The following is a 14,523-nucleotide window of genomic DNA, read 5'->3' on the forward strand; positions in this document are numbered from 1 at the left end:
ATTATTGATGTGACCCTTTGCTGCCTATCAAGGGTTGAGGGTGAGCCCATATTGCTGTATATACCATACACTTAGGACACAAGACTAGTTTCCATGGTTTCAGCAAATACTATGCAGGCTGTCAAGGTAGAGCAGGAATTAAACATCCCTACCCATCTGCTACACCTATGAACCATGACAATGATTACCATGGTAAGATGTGGTGATATATTGTATATCCCAATATATTGTATATCCTAATAAACTTAACTGGGGATCAGAGGACAAAGCCAGCCACTAGATTAGACATAGAGGCCAGACAGTAGTGGCACACATCCTTAATCCTATCATTTTGGAGGCAGAGATCCATCTGGATCTCTGTGAGTTCAAGGCCACACTAGGAACAGAGTCAGGCAGTGGTGGCACACACCTTTAATCCTAGCACTTGAGATCTCATGCCTTTGTTTGGAAAGCACATATACCTTTAATTCCAGGAAGTGACATGGCTGGGTGGAGAATGGTACATAAGGTGTGAGGAAACAGGAACTATGCAGAAGTTCAATTGAGAAGCTCAGGGGTGAGAACGCAGAGATTTTCAGTCTGAGGATTTGTGGAAACAGGATTGGCTGAGGAGTTGGTGAGGTGAGGTTGGCTGTGGCTTGCTCTCTTCCTCTCTGATCTTTCAGCTTTCACCCCAATATCTGCCTCCAGGTTTTTTATTGATAAGACCTTTTAAAATTCATGTTACAGTAAGATGTGCATAAAGCAAATAAATGACACACCTATGTTGGTGGCAATCAACAGATGTCTAATTAGACTTAAGGACCATTCAACAGGAAAGATACCATCTTTGGTACTGAAAACCTAGTTAGCTTCCTGAGTACATGAACTTTAACAAATAATCTGTTATGTCACCTTTCTAGACCAACATGATGCTTTCTACATTCTAAACTTTATCTTTATACCCACAGGTAAGTGTAGCTATCATCCTTCATCATCAAAGAAGTTTCTCTTTACAGGAACTGGATACTATAGCAGAAAATGAAAACTGGACACAATGCACAGAACAGTGGATCATAGTGAGTCCAGCCCCAATAGATGCCTCTACCCTGAGTCTGTGGCTCAGGGAACATCTCAGAAGAGGGGCAGAAAGATCATTAGAGTCAGAATAACAGGAATTCTGCCCTAGAAATGGCTGCACAAACAAGACTGTGTAGTGGGTAGCCATTCTAGCTTTGACCTGGAAGTTCCAACCCCCACTGAGGCTTTGGTAACTGTCACACCTATAAGGCAGGCCCAAGAGAGGACCCTGAAGACCCAAGATCTGGATAGGCTGGCTCTCTTGGTTCCTGGACCCTGGACGCTGGAGGTAGACTGAGCAGAGTTCTCCAGACAACACTGCTGGACTGTGCTTCACCTTTCCAAGGCCTTGTAACCTATTCCCCATTCACTTGTTACCCCATAAAATAAACTTCCCTTTTACCTACTTGGAGTGGCCTTAATAATTTCACCAATATCTGGCACCCAATGTGGGGCACGAACCCATGACCCTGAGATTAAGAGTCTCATGCTCTACCGACTGAGCTAGCCGTTAATGTATACATGTTAATGTATAAGGGAAAATTTTTGCAGGGTCACATACCTAGACAAAGATCTATGGGCAACTAATGACTCCTGGGAAAGGTAGAATTAGTCTCTCTCAGGGATGAGCCCCTTTTTGTTTTTCAAATGCAGAATGGCCAGCCCTTAAACCGTATATGTACCACTCGTATACAGCAGGTTATATTAATATATTTTTATGTACACACACATAGACACACACACACACTTTAGTCTATCAATTGAGAGTATGGGAAGAGACATGTGTGGGGGTTGAAGGAAGGTAGCAAGGAGGGATTGGAAAGAGCAAAGGGATCTGTATTTTAATTAAAAACATTAAAAGGTGAAAAATAGTCTGCTTGACCTCAATTCCAGCACTCAAGAGGCAGAGATCTCTGTGAGTTCCAGGCCAGCCTAGACAATATAGTGAATTCCTGGCCAGCTACACAGTGAGACCCTGACTCAGAACAATCACAGAGTCAAATAAAGTAGTCTATTTTAAGCAGAATTTTTGCTTATTCATTGTACATGATACTGTGTTGCTTAAAGGACGTTTTATAAAATATATTGTAAATTGACTATACCTCACCACTAAAATTTATTTTTTTAAAAGAAAGAAATCATTTATGTAATGTGTTTTTGTAGCATGAATCTTAAAGAGTTCTTATTAATAAAATCAAACCTGAGGCCAGTTATTTGGGTGAATGCTGGAAGATCAGAGACACAGAACAAGCCACAGCTTCCTCACCTCGCCAGTTCCTCAGCTGGTCTTGGTTCCTCAGACTGCAAGCTTCTGAGTCCTCATCCAAATGAATCTCAGCTGAACTGTGCTGCTCCAAAGCCTAAAAGCTTAACCAGCCAAATGCTAAACCAACCAAATACTTCTAGTTTCTGGTCTTCACGCCTTATATAATCTTTCTCTTTCTGCCCCCACTCCCTGGAATTAAAGGTGTGAGTCACCATGCCTAGCTGTTTCCAATGTGGCCTTGAACTCACAGAGATCTGCTTGGTTCTGCCTCCTGAGCATGTTTAATATCATGGCCGTCCTGTTCTCTGACCCCAGATAAGTTTTTTGGGGGGAACACACAATATTTCGGGGAACACAATACCACCTCATTTCCCCTGTTTTTGTCTAAAATTAAAAAAGCTTATAACTAATACAAGAAAAATCATATCCAATAAGTATATACAATATAGACAGTCAAGATTACATTAATGATGTCTAGTCCATTAACATTTGACAGTTTCAGGTGAAAAACTAAAAACAATGGTTAGATGCCACGAAGTAGATGGCAATGCCTTAACTGTATGTGTGTTGTTAGGCCCAAGGGCCTCTTCCATCCTTGTCAAGGGCAGTGCTAACCTTCTCTCCTTTGGAGAGGAAAGACAGCAGCAGCAGTGAAGGATAAGGTTTTCAGCTCTCAGCTATTGCTCTGACCTCTTGGCTTTTAACTCTGCAATTGGCTCTGTTTCTTATTTAACAAGACAGTTACATCTACACTTTTTTTTTTAAATTGTGGGACATTAGAGCAGGATGGTCTTCAAAATGTGTGATTTTGAATACTTTCTATCTGAAGTAAACTAGCTTACAGTTAGCACCTGAGTTTGAGCCCTCAAACCTATATAAAATAGAGAGGGGACAAATGCCACAGTATTGTCCCCTGACTTTCACATATGTGTTGTGACTCTCTCTGTGTCCCTGTCTGTCTCTGTCTTTGTCTGTGTCTGTCTGTGTCTGTCTCCTATCATTTCCCCAGAGCCTTCTGGGATGCCAGGAATGGCATATTCAGATGAGGTTTGGACATGGGAACTGTAACAGTTCTGCCTTTACCCTCCATGTCCCTAATATAATTTTCCACAGAGCTACCTGGTATAGAGGCATACGAGAATGCTGGCTCTGCTGTCTACAGTGTCCCCGTTCTCATCATATTTTTAAGCTGACCCAACCACAAACCTACATGTTCTTATTTGTCCTAGAGGGCCAAGCCTCAGAAAGAACAGGGGTTTGATGTACTATTGGATCCAGAGGTCAAGGAGTAAGATGCAAGCAGGAGAGGAAAGAGTAAATTCAGAAGATTTGGGCACTCAACCTAATGTTTTTAGTGGTCCTACAAAAGCATTTGATCATCAGGAATGCCTAGTAGCAAATCTTTTTGATATGATGGGGATGAGAATGAATGATATTGATACCTACTCCTTATACCAGAGCACCTCATGCTTATCTTTTCCTTCGGACTAACCTTCTCAGGATGCATCCTTGAGTTTAGAATAAGTTTCATGCTGAGAATCTAAAAACAAAAAAGCTAATACTTCACTGTAAGAAACCCATACCACAACACAATCACAGTGTAGAATGAATTTAGTTAGACTGTTGTAGTTAGAGTTTTCCTGCCTGGCCCAGTCAGGACAAATCTCTCTTACCCGCCAGTCCCACAGTCGCTCAGACACAACCAAGAAAGCACACAGAAACTTATATTGCTTACAAACTGTATGGCTGTGGCAGGCTGCTTGTTATCTACCTTTTCTATCTTAAATTAACCCATTTCTACTTATTTATACTTTGCCACATGGCTTGTGGCTTACCAGTGTCTTTACATGTTGCTTCTCATGGCGGCGGTAGGTGGTGTCTCCCTCCAACCTTCTACTTCCCAGAATTCTCTTCTCTCTTGTCCCGCCTATACTTCCTGCCTGGCCACTGGCCAATCAGAACTTTATTTACACAGAGCGATATCCACAGCAGACTGTAGAAGCTTAAACTGCAAAATCATCTTGCTACTCAATCTATTTATACAAATTGAGTTAAATGATCTGTTGTGCCTTATATTAAGGCTTTCATAACCATCTACCAGACTAGGATCTATACAAAAAGAAAGGTAACTTCTCTGATATCATGGGTCATGTTTATTTATGTCTAAAGCCTCCTCCAAGGAGAAAACAAAAGGCAGTAGAACTCACTAAGCATCTTCTTCCCCTCTTGGAAACCACACCATCTTTGTATTTTCCTATGTATACCAAATTATACAAAAGGAGGTGCATTATTATTTTACACAATGCTGAGTCAAAAATCTTGACAAAAGCAGCTTAAGGAATGTATGGTTTATTTTATAGTTCAAAGATATAGTCCATTAGACTGGGGAAATCATGGTGGCTGGAGCTTGAGGTTGCTGAGCACACTGATTTTGCAGTTAGAAAATAGAGAGATGACCACACCTGCTTAGCTCACTTTCTGCTTTTCATTCTGTTCAGGACCCCAGTCTATGGAAATGGTGCCACCCACATTTGGGAAGGGGTCTTCCCACTTCAATTAACTTAATCTAAGCAATCCTTCACAGATGTACCTAGTGATTTGTTTGCATGGTGATTCCAATCCTGTTATACTGAAACTAGAGACTTTAACCTTCACAGGAGAAGACCAAGTCCTGTAACAACATAAGAAATAGAGCATTGAGTTGTCTGACTACTTTTGTACCTACAACATTCCCTAAGGTTCTTGGGGACAATTAGAGTTCATGTCCCTTTTTCAATTACTGACCTCCAACAATACAAGGATTTGCTAAGATGATGCTCTGAGGAAGCATTCTAATTTATGAGTAATTTTCAGTCATCACCTTTAATATATAATCTTACACAAATTTATGTATATTTTATCCTAATAACTTAATGTAATCCTGAGGGAAAATGGAAGTTTTTGGATAGAGTTAGAAAGCATGCAGATTTGTTCAAAATTCTACTGAATTCTACTGACCGTCTGTATCTTAGTACCTTCCAGATCAGGACTCTACTACTTTGGATTGTAACAATCCAACAGGAACCCACAGAAAAAGAATGATGGTAACGACTGTCATAAAAAAATGGCATACTACATGACAGCATCAGAAAGGAAGAAGAAAATGCCCTACATTATTTATCAATAGATTACTTAAGGATTTCATGAAACTCATCAACTATGATAACCCACCCTCTAAAGGTCAAGCTCTTCTGGGACATTTAATTATCCAGCCAGTTTCCAATTTCTGCAGAAAGCTTCAGAAACTACAGATGGAAACTGACTCCATAGACCCAGCTGTTAAGACACGGACTTCTCAGTGTTCAACCATTGAGATAAGGGAAAACAAAAGGATGAAAAAGGTGAGAACAGGGTCTAATGTGATTTTTTTTCTTATCTTGACCTTTTCCTCTTTCCTTTCACTACCTTCCAAACTCTAAGACAACTCATTTATTTTTGATCTGTATAATACTGGAGATCCATCAGTGGGTTCTTCATGAATTCATTTAGAGTGCTAAGTGTGGATATAACAATTTAAGCATTCACAAACAGAAAGATACGTAAATTGTTTCATGAACATTTCTACACATTTTTTGTTGGAAAGTAAATTTTCATCCAGGCAGGAAAATGTTTGCAAAGTTTTTGTTAATATAGTAGTTACATACTCCATTTGAAACATTCTCTGTTTTAACTGTGATGGTGGATACAAAAAACACATTGTGATAAAATTATGTAGAATTTATCACATCCACAAATACAAAGAACAAGTACTGCTGAGCTATCATGATTAAGGTTCGTGGACTGTATTTGTCCTTAATTTCTATATTTCATATACTATACTTTTTCCTATGGAATTAGTTAAATTTGTGAATTGCATTATTTTGTGTTATATTGTGGTGATAAAACACCATGACAAGTATCAACTTGAGTATGAAAAGGTTTATTTGATTTATATATCCCAAGTCATAGGTACTGAAGGAAGGCAGGGGAGGACCATGGAGGCAGGTGCAAACACGTTTATTGTGGAAGAATGGGACTTGCTCCCCACTGCTTGTTCCACCTGTTTTCTTGTATAACTCAGTGCTACTAGCCAAGGGGTTTCATCACCAGAATGGGATAGGCCCACCACCAACAGTTATTAATCAAGAAAATTCCCTAGAAACATTCCTGAAGGCAAATCTGGTGAAAGCAATTCCTCAACTGAGGTTTACTCTTTCTAGATGACTTTCATTTGTGGAAGGCTGACAGAAACTCCCCTGTCCATCAAGAGATTAGTGGATAAATAATAAATAATATTGTATATATAGAAAATAAAGTTTCATTAATACACAAAAAAATTATGTCATTTGCATGAAAGTAGATTGAATTGGAAAACTGTAAATCAAAATAAGCCAGATTTACAAAGATAAAGTTTCATGTAATAGAAACATTATCTTTTTATTATCTTCATTTGGATGTCTTTGATATCAATTTACATGCAATTCAGGCATCTGAAACTTAAATAGTCTCAACTGAAATCCTCATTTATTCATTTTCTTTGCCCCGGTCAATACTAATAAGTCCTCCTACAGTCTTTCTCATAGTTAAATGATGCAGTCACTTCTTAGCTCATGTAGAGCTATTGTCCTGATCCAAGCCAATAGCATATTTCTTCTGAGTTCTTAGAATAAATTTGCTCTCCGTGATTCGCAACACAAAAATCAGAGTGATCTGTACGTCATGTGCAGTCATCCTGTTTGCTCCATGACAGGCAGATCACTCCGATTTTTGTGTTGAAAGCCCTCTAAATGTATCTCATGTCTAAATTAATAAAACAAAAACTGTCTTTCTTATAATCTGCAAGTCCCCTTATTATTACTCACCCAGTATCTGGCCGTCTGTACCTATTCTCCTATTTGATCAATGTGCTCTATTCACATTGACTTCTATGCAGTTCCGTTAATATTCCAGGTAACTTTTTTTTCTTTAAATACTCAATATTTTATTCTTTTCCAACAGACTATTCTTTTTCCTGATACATGAATGGTATCATATCTTTGCCTTTTCCAAGTCTACTCAAAGAGGCCCTAAAATTTTATATTTCTACTTCCTTGATATTTTATTTTCAACTTCTGAGTTTTATTATTTTCATTCATATTTACAAAAAACTTTCACTAAGAGTGTTGATACAATTTTCAGTTTGTGATTTGTATATGTACCAACAGAGAAATTCTTTGTACTAATATTTAGATTTATTCTATATTATTTCACTTGGACAAGATATGATCTCATTTACATCAAGAAAGGGAAAAAAGCTAGATGGTTTCCTGGACATTTCTGAGTTCTTTCCACTGGTTTCCTGAGCAGAAAAGAAAAGATAGACGTTGGAATTATGTCTTTTTATGGATAATATGGCAACACACATTTTAAGTGTAGTATGAAAGAATTGTCTCTTGAGGATTCAGACAGCTGATTCATACCCTAAAGACAGTTACAAGACTGCAATTCTGTGCAGTTTTATGAAAACACTGTCTTCTTAATCCTTTCGAAAAGAGGAAGAGATTTTTCCTGACTTTAGACAAGAGAGTTTGTATCTGAAGACATATTTTTTTTCACTTAATTTTGGACTGGTGTAGCTTGGTTTACTGGGAAAAGAAAGTGCTGGGTAAGGTGCTTAATCTCAGAATTCAGAGGTTTGGAGTACTTAGAATCTTATCTTACACACTCTGTAGTCTTTAGATAAGGTCCATTATATGCAGAGAGGCAAGAAGCTTCAAAATCTCCAAATTTCCTTTATTGCTTCTTTGGGTTTAGAGGCATCACCTCGTACCATCCTCTATTCTTAGGCATACCACCAAAGGCCTGAAGTACTTCTCCATATGCTTCATGCTTTGAAGTTGTTCAAACATGCTGGATACCTCCTATAATGGAATATTTTGACACATTATGAGTCCTACGTTCCAAAGCTGTAAGTAATAAACTTGCATTTTCTCTCCTGATAATGGTGGCTGAAATTGTGGCATCTATTATGTGACCTGTGACTCCTATTCTGAGATATGTGCTTTTTGAACAGTTTTGTGTTGGGTCTGAGACTTATATTTATTTTTAGCAATGGACCATTACAATCTGAGTATGTATGTTCCTGTCCACATAAATATAAAAAGCCCATGAACTGCCTAAGTTTTCGAAAAAGATTCTAAAATCTAATTTGCAAATAAGAAACAACAGTTTTGCTTTCCAAGCATTTTATTATCTTTCACTCACATCCATCAAGTTATGGAACCTCTGCATTTAGGGAGAAATGTAAAAAGATTATTTTGCTATAGAATTTGTTACTTTCCAGCTATGACTTATAATGATTACTTTCTCCATCAATATTTGGGATCTTATATAAATGTTTATGAATGTTCACAATAAATATGAATCATAGAGAAACCAAAAAAATCAGTTGTTATTATCATGAATAATTTATATTTATTTGAAGATAAAAGTAATAGTCCCGGTTAGAAGCTTGGTGACTAGGTCCGTATTATCTAGGTAAAATATTATCTGAAGAACTTGCTAGCTGTGTGATCTCAGGAAAATTGAATAAACTATTTTAGGCCTTGGTTTTTCTATGTGTGAAATGGGAATGTTAGTTAGTATATTATAGAACTATGAGGATTAAATAAATATTTAAAAATATATATTCATCCAAATACAACAGTGAAAAAGCACATATGAACTCACAGCAATAGTGGTAGCCTGCACACAAGATATGCTTAAACTCAAACCAGACAAAATCCCATCATGAGAAGGTGGACACAACATCCCATCCCTAGCTGAGGAGCTATTGACATTTGATTGTTGTTGGGAGCAGGCCATTCGGCTCTTTTTTAAATGGTGTGATGCCTGGTGTATCAACCATACTCCAAGGCAGGCTTCATGCCTAGGAATAGTTGGCTATCACAAACTGGACTCTGTAATTGAAAAGTGTAGTTACTCCAGAAAACAAACCTCTCTATATAATTTAAAGTATGTAAGAATCTACATTTCTTTCATGATGTTTGATCTGAATGTTTGTTTTCTTTTCTTTGCAACCAAAAAATTTAAACTAATACATACATATATATATATATATATATATATATATATATATATATATATTGTTTTATTTTATTTATTTTTATTTTTTGGTTTTTCTTTTTTACATATATATTGTTTTAAATAAAATCTATGAGTAAAAAAAGAGAAAGTGTGTGTGTGTGTGTGTGTGTGTGTGAGAGAGAGAGAGAGAGAGAGAGAGAGAGAGAGAGAGAGAGAGAGAGAGAGAGAGAGTTGGTTAATAGTATGCTACCAACTGTATTGTGTATCAGGAAAACAGTATAGCCCTGATGTCTCTGCTGACATAGCTCTGAGACCAGTGCATCCTTATTGCTTTCTTTCTCCAGATGCAAAAGATAAGAAGGCAGGTCTATAACCTCTATTTACAAGAAGTCTGGAGGATCTTAGGGAAGGCCTCCCATGGAGGCAAATTAGGAATGTGGACCCATTGATTGTTAGTCACAGAATAACCAAATGATAGTCTTTTACATCTACTGGCTATTCTTATAAGAGTGATCCTCAAAAATTCAAGAAACTGAGTTTAATCCCAAACACCACCATAAATAAACATAAGAAATGCGAATTCATCATGTCCGTAAAAGCCTTTTTATTATTTCCTTCCAGTTACCATAGTACATGACACATAGGTTTAGTACAGCATTTATTTACCATATAATGTACTATAACTACTGGGTTGTGTGTCTTGTTGTTTGACATTAAAATTATTCAGTGGGTATGAGTTATCAGAATAATTATATATATATATATATATATATCCTGTATTATTGAGAACTCATAAGTTTTAGAAATTGTTCTAAATTAATCTCTAATATAAATTAAAAATTACAGCGATATTAGGTAAGATATTCATGAGGCATTACTTTTTTCCAGTTTTGAAATGAGGGACGCGATGGCAAAAGAGGTTAGAGATATTGCTTAAATCTCTATATTTTTCATGATTATTGGGAAAATTACCCGTGTTTTGTTTGATTGTTTAAGATCCTGTATAGAGAACTGTCTGTTGCACACTAATGAGTTCAAAATCACCAACAAGCTTTTAAAGGCAACACATCTGGGCAAGGGGAATCATGGTATTTTTAAATGATTCTAGACAATGGAGCATTGGGTTCTGTAGTCTTGGGAGTAGTGTTATGCTATAAAAATTTTAGTTCTCATGCTTTTACTTTTCCTGTTTCTCAAATTTGCTATCCTCAAAATGTTTGTTCAAGACCTTGGGCTTTAGTTTAGTATGGACCCAACTTAACAGCCAGAAAAGGCCAAGATTCATACATTGCTGAGAATCTACAGTAGTATGCATTGTTTGCCAAGAGTCAAAGAGAAAAAGCTTGCTTGAAATGATCTGGAGATGCCTTAGTTGGCAACACTAAGGTTTTTGACTTGAAAGGTCCAGAAAACGTAACTCACCCCACCTGACACCTCCCTCCCATGTAGAAATGAAAAGACATTATTGTGTGTCTCAGTTAGGTTAATATAAATGTAATAGGAGATGGTACATTAAGAACTAGAGAAAGTGGCTTGAGATATGTAGGCATGAAATAGTAAAGCAAGGAAACAGAAAGGAAAAAGGAATTACATGTGAAATAACTCACAAGAGAAAGTTATGAATCACCACAGTTTCTTAATCCAATTAAGAGTATATAGTGAATCCTCTAACCCACTGACCAAGAGCAAGCTCTTATTGGGAAAAACTCTTGGTGCCAAGGGAAAGCAGGGTAGTGCTTTCAAAGTCAAAAGGTGGCAATCACATCACACCAAGTGCGGGCTGAGGGTTATTTATTTATTTATTTTTTACAATGTAACCTTTGATCTTGAAAAACATCACACAAACCATTCCTCCAGAAAAAAACAAACTATTTGTACACATCAGGATTCTCTCTCTCAGCAGGGAATGAGGACCCTTTTGGTTGTGTAACACTTTATCAAAAAGATTGATAAGCCATTTGTTTATAAGCAATTGTGGCTTCCAAGTTCAGGAAGTGCTATGTGAGGGCAACTTCACCTTTTCTAAGTCATTTCCATGGTGTCAAAGAGCTAAAAAGAGAAGAGTTCACATACCTTACTTTGGGCACAAAATATGTCACCTGGAAATCACTTTGCTCTCCTCTAGGTTTCTAGGTTTGCTGGAACAGGACACAAGCTACCTGTGTTGAAACTCTTTCTTTTATTTTTAAATTATATTTTCAAATTAACTTACTAAGTAGTGGATTTCCACAGATTTTTTTCATAACTTTGTCTTCCTTGTTGTATTCTAACTACTGATTTTTTGCATGTTAATTTTGTATCCTGCTGCTTTGCTCAAAGTGTTTATCAGTTCTAAGTGTTTATTGGTAGAGTTTCTGAGGTTTCTTATTTGTATAATCATATCAATTACAATAAGGGTATACTCATTTCTTTCCTTCCTGTTTGTATCAGTTTTGTTGGTTTTCTCATATTATTGCTATAGCCAAGACTTCCAACACCATATCGATTAAGAAATAGAAAAACTGGGTGTTTTTGTCTTGTTCCTGTTTTAACTGGAAATGCTTTCAGCTTTCTTCACTTAATATAATGTTTACTTAGTTTTGTCATATATAGCTTTTATTTTTGTAATGTGTTCCTCTCTAGTTTCTTAAAGACTTTTATTACAAAGGCATGTTAGATTTTGTCAAAAGCCTTGTTTCTATCAAGATGATCATGTACTCTTTGTGCTTGAGTCCATTTACATGACATATTACAATTATAGATTTATCTATGTTGAAGGATAGCCTGTCTGGAATTAACCCAATTTGGTCATGGTAAATGATTTTTTGATATGTTTTTGAATTCAGTTTGCAAGTATTTTATTTAGAAGTTTTACATCCAAATTCATCTGGGAGATAGGTCTGTAATTTTCTTTTAAAATTGTTTTATTGTTTTATATATTTACACAATCCCTTTTATTTCTTTCCAATGTCCCCATTCCCCTCTCTTATCTCCAATTCCAATTGAAATCCTTCCCAACAAGTTCAGTTCCTATATTCATGTCTTTGTTTTTCATGTAAATTTAATTGGAGTATCATATCTGAATGTTGGTGGAGGTTATTACAGGAGCAAGGGCAATTTATCAGTGGCCACACTATTACTGAATATAACTCCCTTCCCCCAACAACTGTTAACTGCTAATAGTCTCTCAGGAAGGAGTATGGCTTCATGGATCTCTCCATAATCCACAGTGCAATGTTGATGGGTCCAATCATGTGTAGGTCTTGTGAAGATAAGCACAGCAATAGGGAGTTCGTAAGTGTAATTTATATTTTATGTCAAGAAGATGTATTTTTTCCAGTCCAATGACTCTTACATTATTTCTCCTCCTCTTCTATGAGTTATAGAGTAGCTGATACAGCTATCCTGTATTGGCATGTTATGGGTTTCTGTACTACTACTCTCTACTGTAAGAAGCTTCTCTGTGGAAAACTTAGTATGGCACTAATGTATGAATATAACTATACTTAAAGGGCAGTTTGAAACCTGACCATTAATCAAAACCATAGCAGTTGGTTCCATCCCAGATTCCATGACTTCCAAAATCACAGACTTGACCAAATTTACAGAACTAAGAGTGAGTTCTTATTGCTCAGGCTTCTAATTCAGTCTAAAAGTGATTGGCTAACCCTATGCAAGTAATGTAATGATTCTAGTAGAGCGGGCACATCTTGCCTAGAAGTTTGCCAAATTCATAGCAGACTGAAGGCTAGGCAGCAGAGAGGAAAATTTCAATTCTTTTCTGGCTTGATATCTCTATATCCTGTGGCCAAAGTATGCAATGTCTTCAGCAATAGGACCTTAGAATAAAGGTTTGGAGAGACTCCAAGAACAGTAGCCTATACTGTTTGGAGTCCTCTGGGAATTTTCTGATTAAAAAAAAATAGGGAGGTATCCCCCACAGCTAGCACTGGGTTTCAATGTAATAATCCATAACTTCTGAGAGGAGAATTATCCATTTATGGAGAGTACCTCCACTCAAACTTCATTTTACATTATAGATGTGAAGATTTACTTATTTATATATATATATAATATTTATTTACATATGTGTATGTGTGTGTGTGTGTGTGTGTGTGTGTGTGTGTGTGTGTGTGTGTGTTTTGCCTGCATGTTTATCTGTATACCATGTATGTGTCTGGTGGCTGTAGAGGTTACAGATGGTTTTGATTTGCCATGTGGGTGCTGGGAATTTAATCTGGGTCCTCCCCACATACGGGGTATGTGTGTGGAGAACAACCAGTGCTGGGTCGTCTCTCCAGCCTCTAAATTATATTTTTATTAAGTTTATAAAATAATAGATTTTCATATGGCTTTTTCATAATCCTTAGTTTTTGTTACTCTGCTCTCCAACTTCCTCTTCTGTAATCTGTCATCCATTTCCCAACTTAGACCCCCAGTATTCCCTTCTCCACTTTTATGTATGATGTGTTCTACTATCCCCTTTCTCTTAAAGCTCCTTCTACCCTAACCACTCTTCCTATTCACTGCAGGCACTCAAACACAATGCTCTCAAAGTTCATAATGAGTATCTGCATGTAAGAGAGAGTATGAGGTGTTTGCTTTTTTTTTTCACTCAGCATACTTTCTAGATCCATTATTTTTCCTGAAGGATTCATTTTTTTTTCTTTTTTACAGCTGAATAGAAATTCATTGTGGATATGTACCACATTTTCACTATTTATTTACTGACACACACTGAGGCTGCTTCTATTTCCTAGTTATTGTTAATAGAGTCACAAATAATCTGAAAGTACAGATATTTCTATAGTGGGAAGTTGCCCTAGAGAATTTTATTCTTTTTTTTAACTGTGTGTCAGGGTTTGTTAGTGTTCCTTCTCCTCTTTTATAGAATAGTTTGAGAAGCATTGGTGTTATTTCTTATTTATTTCCCTGGTAGAATTCAGCAGTGAGTCCATGTGAACTTACAATATTTTTTACTGAGGATATTTTTTAAGTTATTGGTTAAATCTATTAAAATATAAGCTCTTTTTGATTTGAGTCTAAAAATTCATCTATTTCTTTAAAAATGTGTCTTTACACTCTTCCTTCCATGCCTTTCTCACCATGATGTATCCTTAAACCAAAAGCTAAAC

The 14,523-nt window shown here is 36.7% G+C and overlaps 1 non-coding gene across 1 annotated transcript; it reads right to left on the bottom strand.

The window, feature by feature from the left end:
- Positions 1-2,837: 2,837 nt before the first annotated feature.
- On the bottom strand, positions 2,838-2,963 carry LOC118574916. The gene has a single exon (XR_004943792.1). It is a non-coding gene; the product is annotated as a U6atac minor spliceosomal RNA (small nuclear RNA).
- Between the last annotated feature and the right edge of the window lie 11,560 nt (positions 2,964-14,523).

The sequence above is a fragment of the Onychomys torridus genome, chromosome X (assembly GCF_903995425.1).
Source record: "Onychomys torridus chromosome X, mOncTor1.1, whole genome shotgun sequence".
Classification (NCBI taxonomy): domain Eukaryota; kingdom Metazoa; phylum Chordata; class Mammalia; order Rodentia; family Cricetidae; genus Onychomys; species Onychomys torridus.